The sequence below is a fragment of the Gobio gobio genome (assembly GCF_949357685.1).
Source record: "Gobio gobio genome assembly, chromosome: 21".
Taxonomy (NCBI): Eukaryota; Metazoa; Chordata; class Actinopteri; order Cypriniformes; family Gobionidae; genus Gobio; species Gobio gobio.
The window spans coordinates 35,970,590-35,990,966 of NC_137117.1; the positions used below are offsets into that span (position 1 = coordinate 35,970,590).

Below are 20,377 nucleotides of genomic sequence, written 5' to 3' on the forward strand. Positions count from 1 at the left end.
GTACAAGTACACAACACGTCTGAGATTCTGATCTCAGCGCGTGATTCACACATCATTTCTAGAACAGCTTCTATCATTACATCGGGTGGATCGAGACCATCAACACATTTTTCAATCAAATCGTCCCATGCATTAGCCATTCCTCTCATTATCGGCATATTCTTCTTGAGATTTACCTGACGCGTAGTGTCATGACCAACTGGGATATCAGGGTGGGCAGCGTCCGCAATAATCTTTTCCAGTAGCTCGGTCATCTGATGTTTGAAATGGTCTTTAAACATGAGTTCCAAACAGCTCCTTAGGCTACAGACTACACCCATCGCGGCGGGGGCTTGGTCACTCTCCATTCACAATTGAGAGACCTTGCCAGAGATCAACGACGTCGTAGACTATTTCCTTGCAGGGTTTGTCCAGAAGTTTCAACCTGATTTCTTCTAGCTTGGCAACGATGAATGGTTCGTCTTTTAATTCGTGCAGAATAGTCCCGACTGTGCCTTGAATACGCTGGGGGTGAGATTTTAGCCCGCAGCGGTTTAGGAGAATGCCGATGATGGAATGGAAAAAGGGCTTAAACAGCTTGCCTGACAGCTCGTCAAAGTGTGTGTCGAAGTAGAAGTTGGGAGGGTCAAACAGGCAGGAATGTTGCAGCTGGCTGGGGTGGTCAATCGCACATCCCTCGCAGTCGGCCTTCAGCTTATCACCGATGAGATGTTCCAGCAGCACCACGGTTGCTGCTTTTACGATTTTGAATCCGACGTCGCTGAAACATCCGTCTGTAGCGTCGTCACCGGCTTTAGCAGTGGGGAGGTAAGTCAGGTTGTGTGATCCGAGGTCCGAGCCCAATGTGTCCAGCCAGTCTTTGGAGCGTTTGATAGTTTTAGCAGGACCGTCGCAGTCGTATTCGATTGACGGGTCCCAGTCGATTTGGAGGGGGGATTGCCAGTCTTTGTGAAGGTCCGATGATCCAAGGGGGTAAGTCAGACAATAGTCGCTTGCGTTGTCGTCAGGAGGGTCGAGAATGCTGCCGAAAGAGATGCCGCAGCTGCACACATGAGCGGGTTCTGAAGCGCCGTCTTCAGCCATGGTTTATAAATGCTGCTTGAGAGGGTTTGGCCGCTGACTTTATGTCAGATGCAGTAAAGGGGGCGGGGACGTTGTGGCGCTTCAGCTGTGGTTTATAAACGACGTCTGGGAGGGGCTGACCGTCGAGGTTCCGGATGTCTGTAGTGAATGGGGGCGGAATGCGCCGCGTATGTACTGCTGCGCGGACATCTCTCAGGGTGGAACAGCTGCACTTTAATTTTGTTGTAGCCGTCGTGCAGCTCGCACCATTTGAACAGCTTGTTTATGATTGAAAACATAATATCCAGCTGACTCAGATCTTGCCACTTGAACAAAAATTGCATTTCATACAGATTGTTATGCTCGTTAGGCAGGACGACCCCTGACCGATCTTCGATGAGCTTTGTCTTGTCATCACAGCAGAATATGTAGACAGAATCATCCGGGTTCTTTTTAGTGTGGTCACCTACCACGCGGTACCGGACATTCGGGGTGACCCCGTCCCACTCTGAAATGTACAGAGGTTCTTCGCCGCCGTCCTTCAAATCCTTCCAGACAAAATTGTAAAATAATGTCCAGTCTTTTTCAGGAAATACAAGACATGCGTCTTCCCCGGGGTGAAACTCGCCCGCGCTGTCGGTGGTGTAGAGTATAACAACTTGAGTTGTTTTATGAAATCTGTACCCGATTACACGCTTGCTGTTCATCATAAATTCTCCTTTAGTCCATTCCGAAAGTTCATGGAGAAAGCTTGTCAAACGGACGTGCCCATAAGGTTTTCTCGGCGCCATAGGTAGACTGGTCATCAGACTGTCGAACGTCCTGCTGCGCAACCCCGCATCTGGGGTTTTAGGAGCTGATAATCCGTCCATGCTCATGTAGCTCATGTTTCTCTTTGCTGATAGCTGTAGAACACACTGCCCCATTTATATACGCTGCTCTGGGATGTGGCAGGGTGGGAGGGGAATTTTCTGATAACAGCGACTTCAAAAGATAAAACCTTCTGTCAATAACATGATTTATTATACCGCATTCAAAACAAAAAAACCAACTGTCAAATTCATCAAAACAAAAAAACCTAATGTCATAAACCATCAAAACCAACTGTCAAAGTCATCAAAGACATCAAAACCAACTGTCAAAGTCATCAAAAACTTACTGTCAATCATATGATTTATTATGACAATAGGTCAAAAACCAACTGTCAAAAACATCAAAACCTAATGTCAATCATATGATTTATTATAACAATAGGTCAAAAACCAACTGTCAAAAACATCAAAACCTAATGTCAATTCAATCATATGATTTATTATAACAATAGGTCAAAAACCAACTGTCAAAAACATCAAAACCTAATGTCAATCATATGATTTATTATGACTATAGGTCAAAAACCAACTGTCAAAAACATCAAAACCTAATGTCAATCACATGATTTATTATGACAATAGGTCAAAAACCAACTGTCAAAAACATCAAAACCTAATGTCAATCACATGATTTATTAAACAGGAAGTCCCGCCTATACAGGAAGTCCCTCCTACACCGGATGTCCCGCCTATACAGGAAGCCCCCTCCTACACCGGATGCCCCGCCTATACAGGAAGTCCCTCCTATACAGGAAGTCCCGCCTATACAGGAAGTCCCGCCTATACAGGAAGTCCCGCCTATACAGGAAGTCCCGCCTACACCGGAAGTCCCGCCTACACCGGAAGTCCCGCCCCCTATACCGGAAGTCCCGCCCCCTATACCGGAAGTCCCGCCCACCTGTCAATCAATCAAATTCTGACAGTTGGTATAGTATACTTACTACTATTCTCCGCTCTTCTTACAGCACCATGACAAGAAATAAGGGTGCAATTCAAGCTCATCTGAAAACACACACACAAAAAGCTTCAAGCACTGACATACAGGAAGCATCATAAAGGGAATGTACTGCATACACCCCAGCTAATGGCTGGATAAGAGCTTTTAACCCTTGTGGTCGCAGACCGTCTCATTTTTGCAATTCACAGCAGCTGTTCATCAATAAATCTAGCTGTAAATAATGCAATTATTCAAAATGTTTGTCCCTGTTAGGTTTTATTACATATTTTGCATTCCTTTTTGTACCTTTATATGACTGGAATGCCAAAAATAATATAGGATAGTCTATAACAGGGGTATTCAATTAAAGTTCCACGAGGTCCGGTCTCTAAATTTCCTTCCCAGCGGAGGTCCGGACATTACTTTTTTGGAACAGTTATACATTTCCGTCAGGGCAGCCGTAGCTCTTTGTAAAATAAAGAAAATCCTAAAAACTCAATTACTCATCAAAGATGATAATCTTTGGCCCCTGGAGCCAAAGCAGTGATGAATTGAGCAGTGAGAATTTTTACCAACATATACCAAAAACATTTTTTATCAGTTTTTTCAAGGTATAATTTTTTTTTTTTTTTTACATTTAGACCTAACATACACCTAAGTGTATGGCACATAGAAGGCCTTGGGATTGAGAAAACATACTGGAGGTGCAGGGTTTAGAAAAGTATGGACCAGTTTTATATTTTGCTCAAACAACAACAAACATAATCTAATAATCAAAACACTCACCTTGAGCACAAAACAAAGCTAATTATTAATTTCAATGTTTTTTTTAGTCTTCCCTTGCCATCTCTAAATAATTTTACCAAATTATAGCACTGTTTTATAATATTCGGATTAATAATGGTAAATGTATGGGTGGAAAAAAATCTAAACATGCATTAACTTGTATCAAACCTGGTTTAGTTAAACGGTCTGAGTCATCTGTATAACATATACAAATAATTAGTATTTGCTGCATTCTCATTTTCTGCAGTTTTTTGAGCAAAAGTATCTGTTTTGCTGCTCACCGTGTTTCTGTTACTGTTGTTCAAATAACCACATCATCTGCAGCTCTTAATGTGGCGCTGTACTTCTGTAGCAGGAGAGAGAAGCAACACGCACAGGGTGAAAGGGGCTTGAATGAAGCGTGTTTGGGTCTAGATAAAAATATTAGAGGATGTAGCACCGAGCACTTGTGGTGGGTACCGATCTGTTGTTTTGACATGCTGCATGCTCACTTTAATCTTTAGAAACTGTAAAATGGCACAAATATTTCCAGCGGGCTGGATGGAACCAAGCTAGGGCCCAGAACTGGACCGTGGTCTGCTATTTGAATACTGCTGGTCTTTAAGATAATTGGCATACAAATATATGTATATTAAAGAAGACGCTGCGGCACAAATTGCCCATATTATGCTTTTTTTGGATATTAGGCCTACCTCAAATGTAGTGTGTAATATCTGTTTGTGAATGTAAAAGGTCTAAAAAGTTTTAAAGATCAAAGTGCAGTGTAAATGGAGTTATTGTCTCTCAAAAGAAAGAACCAATTCTGAACTGCCTGAAACGAGTCGTCGTAGGGTTGTAACATATTTGCATAATGCCAGCCTATGGTCTTCATTGGCTGCCCGCGAGCAACATCTAATTTCACCCACCCTCAAACACTGTAGTTTTGGCATGTCGAGAAGATGCTGTTTTCTGCACGGCTAAAGAAAATCCACTTCGGCATCAAGAAGTTGTTCTCGCCCATATGAGAGTGTTGGGATTTGGTTAAATGCAAAGAAGAGCTTTCTCCAGCTCAGAGGACCACTTTTTAGGCGTGGTATGGGATTTGGTTACGGTGCAAGTGCGTCTATTCCAGCGTACATCGAATCAATCCTGTCAACCGTGAACAGAATAAATCTAGTCCAGTCACTCTCTGTAAAGCAGTTCCAGAGACTGTTGGGTCTGATGGCAGCAGCGTCCAACGTGATATCTTTCGACCTGCCGTACATTAGACCCCTGCAGTGGTGGCTCAGGACCAAGGGGTTTTCCCAGAGAGGCAACCCATTTCATATGATCAATGTAATGCAACAATGCTTAAGTGGTTCCCTGGTTCCTATCCCAAGGTCCTGTGTTAGGAGTTCCTTGTCATTGCAGGATGCTAACAACGGATGCTTCTCTCACAGGTTGGGGAGTGATCCTAGACGGTTACTTGACTCAGGGGCTGTGGAGGGGTCATTATCTCTCCTGGCACATCAACTGCCTGGAGATGATGGCTGTTTTTCTTGATCTCAAGAATTTCCTCCTAGACCTCAGGGGCCACCAGGTGCTCATCCGTACAGACAACACTTTGCCAACTGCTGCACAAAATCCTTCTGTGCTCCCAGGGAAAGCTGCTTTAACTCAGGGCAGCGTACATCCCTGGGTGCCAAAACCAGGGAGCAGACATCCTGTTGAGGTAGGGGCTGAGGCCCGGGGAATGGTGAAGCAGATGTGGAGTGTGTACGGCCATTCAGAAGTGGACCTGTTTGCTCGAGAGACGTCCCGAGAGATGTCTCACTGTCCACTCTGGTTCTCCCTCATGCATCTAGCTCCTCTGGGACTGGATGCTATTGTACGGCCGAGTTCACCGGGACAAGGTCTGCCTTCTCTTAATAGCCCCGCTGTGGCCGGGAAGAATAAAGTTCACAGATCTAGTCTCTCTCCTCGACGGCTCTCTTTGGGAGATTCCGGTCAGGAGGGACCTTCTGTCCCAGACAGGGGGCTCAATACTTCACCCCCACCCAGAACTGTGGAAGCTGTAGGCTTGTCCTCTGAGGGGGCCCAGCTCATAGATTCTGGTCTCTCTATCAACCAAGTGTCTTTACACCAGAGCTCCCTCCACGAGGAAACTGTATGCCTTAAAGTGAAAAGTGTTCACTTCTTGGTGCAGTAGTCATCAGCTGGACCCAGTTAACTGCCCTGTTGGTACAGTGCTGGAGTTCCTGCAAGAGCGATTCACTGCAGGGTTATCCCCTTCCACTTTAAAGGTTTATGTGGTGCACATAGCTGCTTACCAGATTCCTTTGGGTGTACTGTCTTTAGGGAGAGACCCTTTGGTAACCCGTTTCCTCCGTGGCACATTGAGGCTGAGGCCTGCAATGCACGGCGTACTGGGTACCGGCATGGGATCTGTCCGAGGTGCTCCAAGGCCTGTCCCTGGCTCTCTTCGATCTTGTTGAAAAGGTTCCAGTCAAGTTGCTGACTCTTAAGTGTTGTTCCTCCTTACTATTACATCTCTTAAAAGAATAGGAGATCTCGTACTTGGAATTTGCATCTGGCAAAGCATTTCTTCCCCCTAGGCTAGGATACATCCCTAAGGTCCCCACTAATGTGGCTAGATCTATTGTGCTGCAAGCCTTCTGTCCTCCTCCCTTCCAGGATCCAGACCAGGAAAAGAGCTTTGTCCAGCTTGGGCATTAGATGCTTATGTCCACAGAGCCACTATGTGGCGTAAATCTGAACAACTGTTTGTCTGTTTTGTGTCTCCTAGCAAAGGGTCCCCAGTATCTAAGCAGAGGATGAGCAAGTGGATAGTTGAGGCTATCTCTCTTGCATATGAGTCGGCCAGACCTACCTTCCCTTATGGCAGTCTGAGCCCACTCAACTAGGAGTATGGCTGCCTCTAAGGCTCTCTTGTCAGGAGTTTCACTTCAAGATGTTTGTGATGAGGCAGGCTGGTCCTCCCCACATACATTTGTGAGGTTTTGCAACCTAGACCCGAGCTCTACACCAGGGGCCCTTAGTGCTTTCTTCACAATTTCACAATACACACTTGTTTTTATGCCAGCTATGGTATTAACGTTCCCACAGCATCAATGAGCGTCAACAGAGTCAGAGTTTCCTTGAAAGGGAATGCATCGGTTATGACTATAACCTTGATTCTCTGAAGAGGCTACAAGACGTTGTCTCACCCTGCCATACTTCCTGTGTGCCTGTCAGCGACTTACTTCAGCTTAGAAGCTATCGTTGCACTGTTTGGGGCACACTTTATAGTTTCCTGGTTTGTGACGTCACCCACCTCTGACGTCCCATCACACCATTGGACTGATTTTACACATGCTTCATGAGGCACTCATGCAGAACGTTCCCACAGCATCAATTAACAGAGGCGTCTTGTTCCCTCTTCGGGGAACCAAGGTTACAGTCGTAACTGAGACGATTACATAAAAAATGTTATCCAATTACGTGATCACGTTACTCGTAATGCGTTACTTTACTCATTACATCAGAAAAGTAACCTGATTACATTATGCATGTTATTTGTAGTGCATTACTCCCAACACTGCTCATTTCAGATGGATTGAAAACACATGATCACTAGATTTTCCACAGTGTGAAATCATCAATAAATCAATGTAGATTTCGGTCTGAGGTTTTCTCAGAGAGGAGAGCTATGGTAGAAATGGGTTATTTTTTATCAGAATTATCAGCCAACAAGGGTAATTCAACATACTCTGGTAGATTGGAAGGAGCATAAGCAGTTTCCACAGAGGTGTACCTTCACCAGATTTTTGATGGAAATATGTTCTCATGTTCTGATTTCAAAGACATGCAAAATTCAACTTGGATGAAGTTCTTCTGCATTTGCTGATCAAACTCAATTTCGTTTGCAATCATTTAAGATGTATAATATTTTTGTAAATATTTTATAGTTTTCACATGATTTTATATAATTGTATTCATTGGTTTGTTGAATACACAGTATTGCTGTGTTATTACTGTATTATGTTTAATACAGTATCTCTTCAGATCAAAACAAAAATGAATCTGAAAATCTCTTTGAAATGTAAAAAAAAAAAAAAAAAATCAAATCTTGTTTTCCATGCCCTAAGAAAAAATCCTGACTGAGGTTTACATAACTCATAATTCAAGCATGAAAGGGTTAATAGTGTATTCAAGATCAGTTTTGTGTGTTCCCTGCGATTCAAGACCCATGACCTTGGCATTACTAGTGCCATACTGTCAAACATTAATGATTTAAAAGCACTTCAACACAATTAAAGAATGTAAAAGAATTTGACCGCCATTCAGACACATAGAACATTTTGACAGGGGATGTCACCATGTGGACGGACACCACATCAGATTGAGTGATGTGCTCAGAGGACAGGAATAGTATTTTTGATGCACCGCGTGGGTATGGTGGTCAAACACGTTATGAACATCATATCGAACACATGAGTATGATACATATACGAATAAGAGTAATGTTTGGAGTGTGTATGCTGCACTGTTAATGGGGGCTGGGCGCTGCAACATACCGCAGTGCTTGAAGCTTTCAGCACACCCACTCCATCATCTCCTCTCTCGCTCATACTCACCCACAGTGCCCCTCTGTCTTTTATGTTCCTGTACCATTCTCTCTTTCTCCAACACATGCTCCTCCCTCTTTCTTCTGCCCTACATAGTCTCACACTTTCCTCTCCTTTATACTGCTTACACAACACCACTCTCTCATCCTCATATACACAGACTATGAACACAAAATACACACACACTAAAACACATTTTCTTACACACTTCCCCAAAGTAGTAACTTGCACAGTCAACCTTTGCTGTACCAAGATTAATCAGCTTGTCAACAAGCCCAGCAGGAAAACCAGTTGTACATTTTCTGTCATGAATCGATTGCCCATTGCACATGGATTAGTTGGGTAAAATTTACCTGAATGTTTGAACTAAAATCTGTAATGAGACCAAACTTCTTGCCTTGTTGATTTCCATTACCTCATTTGTATTATTTAAGGACTCTATTTAAGCAGTTTTATTAGTAACGCTTAATTTTAACGTGTCCCCTTGTTATACGTTACATATATTTACTATAGTAATGACTATAAATTAGGCATAATTACATGCAACTAACACTAAACAAACCTAATCCTACCCTAAACCTATAATAAGTAAATGTAGTTAGTTATTATTATGCTGTACCCAAATGTAAACACTGAAACGGGGACACATTAAAAAAGTATAAATGTTGTATTTGCAGTATTAATGCAGTATTGCAGTATTAATGTTTTCCCTATTGAAACAGGAAGTTAGGACAAGACATTTCAAAGGACATGCCAATTGCCCTTTAGGCTATGTCTACATTAATCTGTATACATTTTAAAATGTCATTTTCGTTTCGAAAAGCTCTCCATCCACACTAGCATTTTCAAGCTTTTTTCAAAAGTTTCTTAACCACACTGAAATGTCAGAAAACGCTAAATGAAGTATTGCAAAAGTAGTGTTGCAAAGCACAAAATTATTTGCTGCTTGCTATTGCTAGTCAGAATTACAGAATTTCAAGGGGGAGGGGCATTTCATTCTAAAAACGTTTGGACATGGCAATGAGTGTAAGTTTTATCATCTAATGAGACTAGAGCCTTGTTTACACCTGGTATCGTTTTTGAGCTCGGATCACAAGTAGACGAGGGAGACACATACCCATTTACACCTGTTTTTTTAATCCGTCTCTTTTGTCCACTTTCAACCACTTCTGTCCTGATTTCTTCGAGGGGAAGGTCTATGGGCGGGTAAATGTATGTTTTTTTTCCAGATTTTTCGATCTAATGGAGGAAAATTACTCATTCTTATCCACAATTGCTTTTTTATCCACACTGTAATGTCGGAAAACGCTAAATGAAGTATTGCAAAAGTAGCATAGCAAAGCACACAATGATTTGCTGCTTGCTATTGCTAGTCAGAATTACAGAATTTTAAGGGGGAGGGGCATTTCATTCTAAAAACGTTTGGACACGGCCAAAAGTGTAAGTTTTATTGGCAGATAACTACTAAACGATAATTTTGTAAACAATACATTGTAAACTATAGAGTTTAGTCTATATAGACAACCAAACAATTTGGAAAAAAAAACGCATTTCTGCAAAATGATATTAAGTTGTTTTACAACACTTTCAAAGTGAAATGTCCAGTGAGTGACATTGAAACCGCATTCAGGTTTATCCGAAACAGATAAACGTGAATCTAGAAACAGTTTATGTATGTTGGTTGTTGCAGCAGTTCGTTAAATTGTGCTTAAAAAAGGTTTAAAAAAGTAGCCTATTGAAATAATGTACTCTAAACCAAACAAAAGTGTTAACAAAAGGAAATGTGCGATGAAAATACATTTTCAAAAGCAACCATGCCATTTTCATCGTGACTCGGGTTTTATAGTCCACATCACAATTGCAATGCTGTATCAGGTGAGCTACTGAGCAAGTTAACTACATCTGAAAAGCCAAACATATGGAGCTGATGCTGATCATGTGACGCAAACAGCAAAATGTATTAATGTACAAATCATGCACTATGGTAAAATGCTTTGAGATTATAGCAGAGTATTGTGCAGGAACCACACAAAAATAAATATTTATTCATCAATAATCTGCTCCTCTAATCATAATTGTCTAATAGGAATAACATGTGTTGGTGCTTTACTGCATTTAGTATTAACTTTAATTGTATTTATAGATACATTTTGGAGGTTTACAAAAATGTAAGTAGAGCCACATGTTTCTAATGAGACTAGAGTCCTGTTCACACCTGGTATTAAGATGTGTTTTGGTCGATCGGATCACAAGTAGACGAGGGAGACACACACCCATTTACTCCTGGTGTTTTAATCCGTCTCTTTTGTCCACTTTCAACCACTTCTGTCCTTTTCTTGGGAGGGTCTATGGGCAGGTACATGTATGGGCTTTTTCAGATCATTTGATCTAATGGAGGAAATAAGCTTACACAATTTGCATATGAACACGACAGAAGAAAACAAAAAACATACGGAGAGCAGCAGTTTTCCTCTCTGCTTTGACAGCCGCAAAATCACGCCGAAAGCTGTGAGTGTGTGTGTTAGAAATCAGGAATGGTGAGAGAACATTGTGCTTGGTATGTTTTTTGTCTTCAAACCAAACGTCTCCAGCTGAGGAAGATTAAATAATGTTTACACATTAGATCACTAGGAGGAGAATAGATGGTCTGTTGTGGCTGGACGTGGTCGAAAGTGGACAAGAGTTTTATACCTGTATTTATTTTACACATGTATTCACTTGTGATCCGATCAACCAAAACACATCTTGATATCAGGTGTAAAAAAGGCCTTAGGTTGCATATAGATTACCTCAAAGCTAATAGGCTACACAGAGAATAAAAGTAATACAACTAACTTGATTTCACAGGGTATATAAGAGCTGAAGTCAGACTAAAGATCAGTTTGTATCTGAAAGATAATAAATAAAAAAAACCTCTTAATATGGTACTTTAGTTTAGTTTTCTTTTATTTATAGCACATGTCGAACCTGGAGGGCCACTGTCCTGCAGAGTTTAGCTCCAACCAGCTCCAAAAGCATTCTAGTAATCCCGAAGACCTTGATTAGCCTAATTCGAGTTAGCTTAAATAATTCAGGTTGGAGCTGAACACTGTAGGACAGTGGTCCTCCAGGAACTGAGTTTGGCACCTCTGATTTATTGCGAGACATGGCGCCCTCTACTGGCTTGAAAGAATATAAGCTGGTAAAAAAGGCATTCTTAAAAAAAAACTGTTAATGTATAATTTCGATAAAAAGAAACACTTTATATTAGGTCTCTTTAACTACTATGTACTATATAAATATATATAAAAATAAGTTCAATTTACTTAGTGCTGTATTGCAAAACTTAAGGCTAGGGACAAGTTTGGTATGGGTAGGTGTTAGTCTAAATACAGATGTAGTTACTGAAATTAATTACAGATGTAATTACATTCAGGTAATTATAATAATATACGTACAATGTAAAAACGTGTATGTACATAAGTGCATTGTATCAAATGATTAATTTAATAAAGACGCCTAATATGAAGTGGGACCAAAGAAACTGTGATGTGTTAATGTGTTAATAGGGATATCTTAACTATTGATGTTACTTACACCCTTTATTACTTTTTTATTTATCATTGTTTTAATAATAAAGGCTATACATCTTGTAATTGATTATATCGGTACAAAAAAAACTAAAAAAAACAAATTCTACTACCACCCTAAAATATATCACCTATCATTTAAACACTACTGCCAGTAATACAGTCGAAGCTAAGTATTCAGAGAGTTGTACAGTAGTATACCTGGTAGCTATCCATCAAATTAATCACATAAACCATTGTTTCGCTTTAGTGATATATTGCAATATAGGTATATACTGTATGTTCTAACACTGGATTCTGGGGTTACACAATGGTCCAAACTGCACTGGCCCAATAACGAATCATCCATGCAGATTTGGTAACATGCCTTAAAATGAAATGTTTTCTGAATATTTAGTAAAATGGCAAAATTGACATACTGACAAGTAAATAACTGGATTTTTAGGTAGACATCATATTTTAAAATGGCTACTTACCATACGTGCTGGGTGTCCCAAAGAGAAACTTAATGGGATGTCAAGCCAAAAGCCTCAGAAAATCTTGTCTAAAAATCTTCTCTCTTGAGCTGCCTTTAAGGAATACACAGTGGCTTCAGACGTCCAGCGTTATTCACACTAAACTGACTCAGAGTTGAAGATCAGTTGATGCAGAAGCAGAGGAGAACATACATGCAGGATCTTTCCTCTGCTCACTCAACCCTTCAATATTTTACTGCTGCACTTACCAGCAGTCTCTCCTGATTGGCTGAGCTGCTGCACAGTAATGTATGCTCTTGCCTTTAATTGGATGAAGACAATTTATGAGGCTCGTCCAGCAATATTCCTGTTGACTCTTGCTCATGTTTTCCCTCTCTCTCTCTCTCCCTCTCTCTTTCTCTCTCTCTTACACACACACATGGAGAGAGGATAGCTGAGCTCTGCAATATCAGATGAAGCACAGGGAATGAATGAAATGTAGAATATTTGAAAAGGTAGATGAAGCCGGAAGAGAGAACAAACAGTTAACATTTACTGTAACATAGATTCTAGATTCTAACATAGAGAGCAACATACTAATGAGGAAAAGCACAAGCAATTATACAGGAACCAATAATATTAGCAGTTTCACAATAATTAAATTTGTGAAAAAGCAGAGTAGCACAAAAACTAGAACAGTGAACAGAACAGAAGTGTGACTGTGTGTGTTTGTGTGTGTGTGTGTGTGTGTGTGTGTGTGTGTTAATAGGATGAGTTTTTATGTATGATTATAGATTATTTTAATGTTCGCAAAGAGATTCATAATTCATGAGATTCATGATGTGCTCTGCAGTCTGTCCTTGGACTTTTACGTTGAAGTGTTTCCTGCACTTTATTTTGTAGTTCTTTGTAGTTTTTCATGTTGATTAGTCTTCCCAGGTGTTTCCCATTTACCACACCCCTTGTCATCTTGATAAGCTTGTCTGCCTTTGTGTGTATATATATCCGGAGTCTGCAGCCAAGATGGCAAACACAACTGAGCCCTAAGGCAAGATGGCAGCCACGCAAGAGTCTCCAATTCCAGAATCATCTTCAGAGTGTGCAGCGCTGACCATTGTTGCCATGGCTATGTGGTGTGTTTGGGCTTTGCACACATCAACTCTAGCCCCTGTCCAGAGAGGACTTTGTCTCCCGCCCAGAGTCCAGAGAGGACTTTGTCTTCCCTCCTGGTCCCGAGTCCGGGGAGGACTTCCGTCCTGGTCCCTGGTCCCAAGTCCAGAGAGGACTTTGTCTCCCGAGATGGCTCCAGCCCATAGGGGTTATGCTCTGCACAAGAAAATGTTGGGGCAGATCGCAATGGTCCCTCAAACTACCTGCACCGCAATGGTCCCTCGAACTACCTGCAGCGCCATGGTCCCTTGAACGGCCTGCACCTCCATGGCTTCCAGAACTGCTTCCATGCTCCACGTCCCAGGTCCGCCCATGCTCCACGTCCCAGGTCCGCCCATGCTCCACGTCCCAGGTCCGCCCATGCTCCACGTCCCAGGTCCGCCCATGCTCCACGTCCCAGGTCCGCCCATGCTCCACTCCCCAGGTCCGCCCATGCTCCACGTCTCAGGTCCGCCCATGCTCCACGTCTCAGGTCCGCCCATGCTCCACGTCCCAGGTCCGCCCATGCTCCACGTCCCAGGTCCGCCCATGCTCCACGTCCCAGGTCCGCCCATGCTCCACTCCCCAGGTCCGCCCATGCTCCACGTCTCAGGTCCGCCCATGCTCCACGTCTCAGGTCCGCCCATGCTCCACGTCCCAGGTCCGCCCATGCTCCACTCCCCAGGTCCGCCCATGCTCCACGTCCCAGGTCCGCCCATGCTCCACTCCCCAGGTCCGCCCATGCTCCACGGCCCAGGCCCGCCCATGCTCCACTCCCCAGGTCCGCCCATGCTCCACGTCCCAGGTCCGCCCATGCTCCACTCCCCAGGTCCGCCCATGCTCCATGGCCCAGGCCCGCCCATGCTCCACTCCCCAGGTCCGCCCATGCTCCACTCCCCAGGTCCGCCCATGCTCCACTCCCCAGGTCCGCCCATGCTCCACTCCCCAGGTCCGCCCATGCTCCATGGCCCAGGCCCGCCATGGTCCTAGTCCTTTTCCCCTGCACGGGCCTGGCCCGCCATCCCTCCCCCAAGATCCTTTTCACCACGAATTCCGCTATTAAACTTGATTATTTTAAAACCAAGTCGAAATAATGTGGGCTGATGGCTTCAACAGAAGCAAATACCATGGATTCTTACTTCTGGAACCTGACTGTTGCACTTATTTCATTTATAGATTTGATAATTTGGCCCATAAGCTTACATGTGTTACAATGATGAACATTTACCAGGTGAACAGCATTATTATTATAATTTTTTATTTTATTTTTTATTTTTTATTTTTTTTTGATCATCAAGATGATTTCTATTTCAGGGTTATTTGATTTCTTGTCAGAGGGGTCTCTCATGTTGTTATCTTTGTGAGATCAGTTTGTGTTTGTGTGGGATTATCTGATTAACCAAAACAACCAGTTAATATCTATCAAATGTTTTCTACCATATAGAACTATTTGTTAATTTTGAAATACATAAAGGGACAGAAACTAAGCAACTCTATTTCACCGCTAGATGGCGATATCTACTATTTTGTTGTTGTGGGAATGAATAAGGTTGCTAAATGAGAAAAAGGACTGTTAGTGTTTATTCCTGGCAGTGGTAGACATGAAATAAAAGATTGTATTATTATTGTTGTTGTTATTATTATTATTAGTAGTAGTAGTTGTAGTACATATTGATTCCAAGTGCTGTTTTTTATTTAATTATATATATTATCCTATTTTATATGACATACAGTATGCAATACATCAAAGCTTTCTTACTAGCTTCTAGTGTATAAGTTCTTGCAGTTACTAGCATAATATATCTACAGCTATACATGTAGCATATGTGAACAATATTCCTTTTTGACATTTTTTCTAAACCTATATGACTATTAAAATGTAAAGTAAATATAAATCAGCAGAGGTTATGTTCTCATAAAAATAACACTGTCATTAATAATTAAATTCAAGGTTCAATTATGAACTGTAACATTGAGCTAAGCATACTTTAAAGGTACACTGTAACTTTTGACTCTCCAGCGATCCAACAATGCAATAATACAAGTGCTGTAGCGTAATTCGTCCTCAAACATCCCACCCCCTCCTTTCCATTCTCGCCCTCATTGAAAAAAAAAATCATGTTCAACATGCAGACGATAATAGTTAGTAGATGTAAATAGACTGGGAAAATGATACACAACTTAAAGACTAGATAGGTCAAGTGGTCGACGATTAAAGTAAAGCTATGTGCAGGTACAGTAAAACAGAGATTCGTGCTCATGGAGACCTACAACATGCAAGCACAGACAAACACAAGAGGAATGCACATCTCATTGAACAACATCGAGTATGGGTCTATCTGATTTCAGCAAGGGCGGAATGTCCTTGTACTTGCCGTATGGGCTCTTCTCCCGGAAGGGCGCCTGCGACTACAGCGAGAGAGCAAACGTTGCCAATACGTTATCGTTATAGTTATCGACTCGTTCATTCAAATGCACTACTATTCCATTGTTTTTCTATGTAAACACGCATTAGGCTGGCGTGCAAAACCGTTCAGTTTGCTACTGCTAACGTTAAATCGCATACAATAGTACAGAAACCAAATGATGTCCTCATAAACCACGAATAAACACACACAAATGTAAAACTCGCGCATGACAAGCCGCTAAGCAATTATATAAGTTACAGTACATACCATTGAGAAATCCTGCTGTAGTCGTTGCTGCTTCTCCAGTTTCAATTTCAGCCTCTAGATCAGATTCTGGATCATATATGTATGGCTGAATCTGATTGATCTCAATGGTTTATTTAGGATAAAGTTTTTTCCACGTTTAAGGATGTCAGAGCTTTCAGACGCTCTCAACGCAATAGCTGCGGGCGCTCGTGATTCTTTAGCTCCACCCACACGATACGCCTCCAGCCGCTCGCTTTTTTTTCGGAAAGACTCGGTACAGTGTATCTTTCTTTTATAAATATAATAAAACTAAAGACTTTTCAGAGATATGAAGGATTTAATACTACTCTATAGGTACTGAAACTGAATACCCTTAATTTCAAGAAGTGCGTAGGCATCAGAACTGATGGCTAGTGTCATAGTTGGAAGTAAAAACCCTGACACTACATTTCTGAAGATGCAAATCAATGTTATAATGCAGAAGTACTCTACCACGTGCTGTGATCCCTTGAACAAACTGTACCATGAGTTTATCATGCACATCTTACATGAGTTTTCAAGAGTCAACAAATGGTTCCAACTCAAATATGGTAATGCATTCAAAATGCTGGACTGCCTACAAGTCAATTTCCAGTGCACTTATTTCAAGACTAATCACACCCAGAACCATTTCTCCTTCTAAATCCAAACTCATTGATGTCAATTTGAATGACACAGCCAATCATCTGCCAGTGTGTGCAGTTAATATCGGTGTGCAGTTTATTATTGCTCTTGGAGAAGCAAAGCTTGACAGCACCTTTGAAACAAATATGAAGACCAGATGCCGGGATTTCCTTCTGGAAGTAGCAAAGCAGGTGTAGAATAGGCTTTCAGCAAATATCAATACTTGGAAATCCTGATGGCATCATTCAGCCCATCAGTGATTCTATCACAGAACAAACCCACAGTATCCATGCTGAAAATGTAATGAGAAAAAAAGGCCATAAGTCTCTCAGCATATTGTGCATTCGATATAGCCTAAGAAGACTGGAGAATTGCTGCAAGGACTTTGTCCCAAGTCAGATGTTGCAGCGCTTCAATGTTGGGATGTCCAGAGATGGAGACAGGGGAGATGATGGATGACCTTCTTTTATAAGGTAAATCTTGTTTAATTTTTTTATATTTTGTAATGTATTCATCATTACAGGCTATAATAAAAACCAGTAAACTAATACTAACATTTGATACATATGGTTCAATTTGATGTTATTATAAATACGTGGCTAAATTACAGCTCCCCCTTATTTCTCTTTTCTTTTTCTCCTTTACCATCTCTTCAATCCTACTCTCCTCACAGGTGATCAAAGACGAGTGTCCTCTCGCTTTGTTGCAATTTGATGATTTTCGTAAAATATCAGAGTAATATGTTCCAGACTAATTTATTGATAACAATAATAAACAACATAATAATGTTGTGCTAATTTTTGAAGCTGTTTAATTATTTGTCTTGCTAGAGTTGGCAACACTGTTCACTACTCGGCGTAAGAGATAAAACCAGTTTAGATTGAAAGGATCTCAAGCCGACTATCTGAAGAGAGCCCGATCTCACGAAAATGCGTATAAATAATACGAGTGTGCAATCTCGTGGAATGTATACGACAAAATTAGTTTTGGCGTGCATATGGTACGCCGTTTTTCGCGTGCATATGATATGCACTTTATGGCGTATTATACATACGACCCCCCCACCCCCTACCCTCACCCTACCCAAAAGCGTGTCATATGCACGTCATAAAGTGCGTATCATATGCACGAGAAAAACGGCATAGCATATGCACGCCAATACTCATTTTGGCGTATACATTCCACGAGATTGCACACTCGTACTATTGATACGCATTGTCATGAGATCGTGTTGCTGAAGACGTTACTGTAGCTTTACCCATTAATATACAGGGTACTTCCTTGAACATAGATTCCAGAACAACAATAATGAAATGACCCTTCAGAATATATAATGCATTACAATGAACTCTGTTAGAGAGCTACATATGGCAATTTATCTGTTCAATAAAATACCTTACTCATCAGGGAATCAACGCTTTGTCTTCACTTTTCAGGACTCATGTGGCAGTGGAACGCTTGTTGTCAACACACTGCAGTATATTCACCGAATGACAACTAGGTAGGGCACTAATTAAACTGTTCAAATAAATTGCCTCACAAATGAAATAGAAAAGTCAAATACATGACATCAAAGAGTAAATAATTGTATTAGCTAAGGCTAGCATAGGCTATTCGCTCATTGTTTGCTCTGCTGTGTCCTTACCAAGCGGCAACCTCCCGCAGTTTCTCTTGAAGCCAATACGGAAGTGCCTCAAACTGCAATTCATCGACTGGCCGCTAGGGACAGGATCCAGAAGGGAGCAGAATCTCATTGAGCCCCATGTTAAAATGGCCAACTTTAGAGCAGAATAAAACATGTTTACAGCCTGGTACAAATTGTGCTTTTGGTCTATACGGCTCATTTTGCCCTTCATGCCAACTGTGAGGGGGGTGAATTTTTTTATAACTCATTCGTTTACATTATATAAAGCCTTACAATTCTGCATAATTAAGGGCGTGGCCATTTCGAGTGACAGGTGGATAGCCATTTATCTGCTGTCTGTTAGTCATCGCGTCACTTAAGCTCCGCCCACGTCCCGCCTTTTTGCCCATTTTCTGTTATCCGGGAGTGACGCGCGATGACGCGCTGCCAAGATGGCTCGTCCCTACTTTGCGCTTCAGAACGGCTCATCAGAATCCTATGGGTGACGTCACGGACACTACGTCCATATTTTTTTTCAGTCTATGGTCCTTACCTATTTATCTGCCTGTAATCAATCAGGCAAACAGCTTCTAAGATTTATCATGCTACACAAACTATGCATTGTTTTAAAAATGTGAACTGTTGCAGTAATGATTAACATTGAAACTTCATTACCTTTTTGAAATAATTAAACAAGTTGCGAACTTGCGATTTGAGGAGCGTGCACCAAGTGTGCCACACGAGTCCTGAAAATTTAAACCAAAGCGTCTTGATTGCCCCCAGGTGGCTGGATGCAGTATAGGTCATAAACCCCACATTCACCATGAAATGCAATGGGACATAGGCAAACTAAACAATTAAATTACACTTCAAATAAATTTTTTTCAAAGATGGTTTCTGTCATTTTAAGTTGTTTTTATCACGCTAGCTGTTTTTATGATGTTAGTTCAAGTGTTTGTTCTCTAAATAGGTTTGGATTTAGTTAGTTATTTTATGCTATAAAGACAATAGGTTACTGTCGTAACCCCGGTTCTCTGAAACATTGAGTGGAGAGATCAATCTATGGGAAGGGCATCCGTACCTGACCTCTGCAGAAGCATCCAATTGCACCAAGTCTGACAAGACAGGCAGGAGCGCGCAGCCAATGCCCGGTAAGGCCCCACCCCTTACCTGTGGGCATATAGCCTGCATGCGCTACTGTACATCAGTAAGTACTGTATATTTGTTACTCGTGCGGCAAGCGGGGAAAGGCTGGTGGATCTCTCCACTCGATGTTTCAGAGAAACGGGGTTACGACAGTAACCTATTGTTCGCTTTCATCATCTCGTGTTCAATATCCACCTATGGGAGAGACATGGGCCCTGTCCCAAATGGCACACTTCATGTGCACTTTCAGTCTTGTGGACTGAAACTCGCCCCCTTTGAGGTCGATATTCGCCCTCAATGCACACTTCTGCCGAGCCTGCACTGGTGCGGGTTACGCAGCGGACTTCTTCCCGCCAGTCAAAGCAGCATTACGTCGTGAAAGTGCGGACTCAGAGGAAGACCGGGAGGGTTTAGGGTGCCATTTGGGACAGGGCCATGGACAGCTCCCTGATTTCCCAATACACTCACAGTGAGGTCCTGTTAGCCAATAAAAGACGGTCACCCCAAGGGGCAGTGCTTGACATGTCTCATAATCATGAACCCACCACACCGCCACACACATGTAACTGCGGTGTGAAAGCAGGACATGAAACGTGTGTGGCACACTCAAAAAAAGGCAGGGTTAGGAAGACCCCACCCCCAAAACCGAATGTGCTACCGAGGTTCTAGTGACATCCAACCTGTAGTAATGCACAAACGTATGGGGAGAAGCCCAACTGGCAGCAGAGCAAGATAGCCTGCAGCGATACTCCCCTGAACAGAGCCAAAGAGGTGACCAAGCCCCTCGTGGAATGAGCTCTGATATCCCCTGAGAGTTGCACTCCCTTTGGTTCGTAAGCCAAAAATTATAGCGTCCAAAAGCCAATATAAAAGG

The 20,377-nt window shown here is 42.0% G+C and overlaps 1 protein-coding gene across 2 annotated transcripts in view; it reads right to left on the minus strand.

Annotated features, from left to right (window-relative positions):
* The window catches only part of syt2a (synaptotagmin IIa), a 109,595-nt gene extending 97,078 nt beyond the window's left edge, over window positions 1–12,517 (minus strand). The window contains exon 1 of one of the 2 annotated variants that reach the window (XM_079802953.1): window positions 12,289–12,517. The gene's annotated coding sequence lies outside the window, so the exon portion shown is untranslated. The remainder of the gene's footprint in view (window positions 1–12,288) is intronic. The other variant, XM_079802951.1, reaches the window with a different exon arrangement.
* Window positions 12,518–20,377: the final 7,860 nt, after the last annotated feature.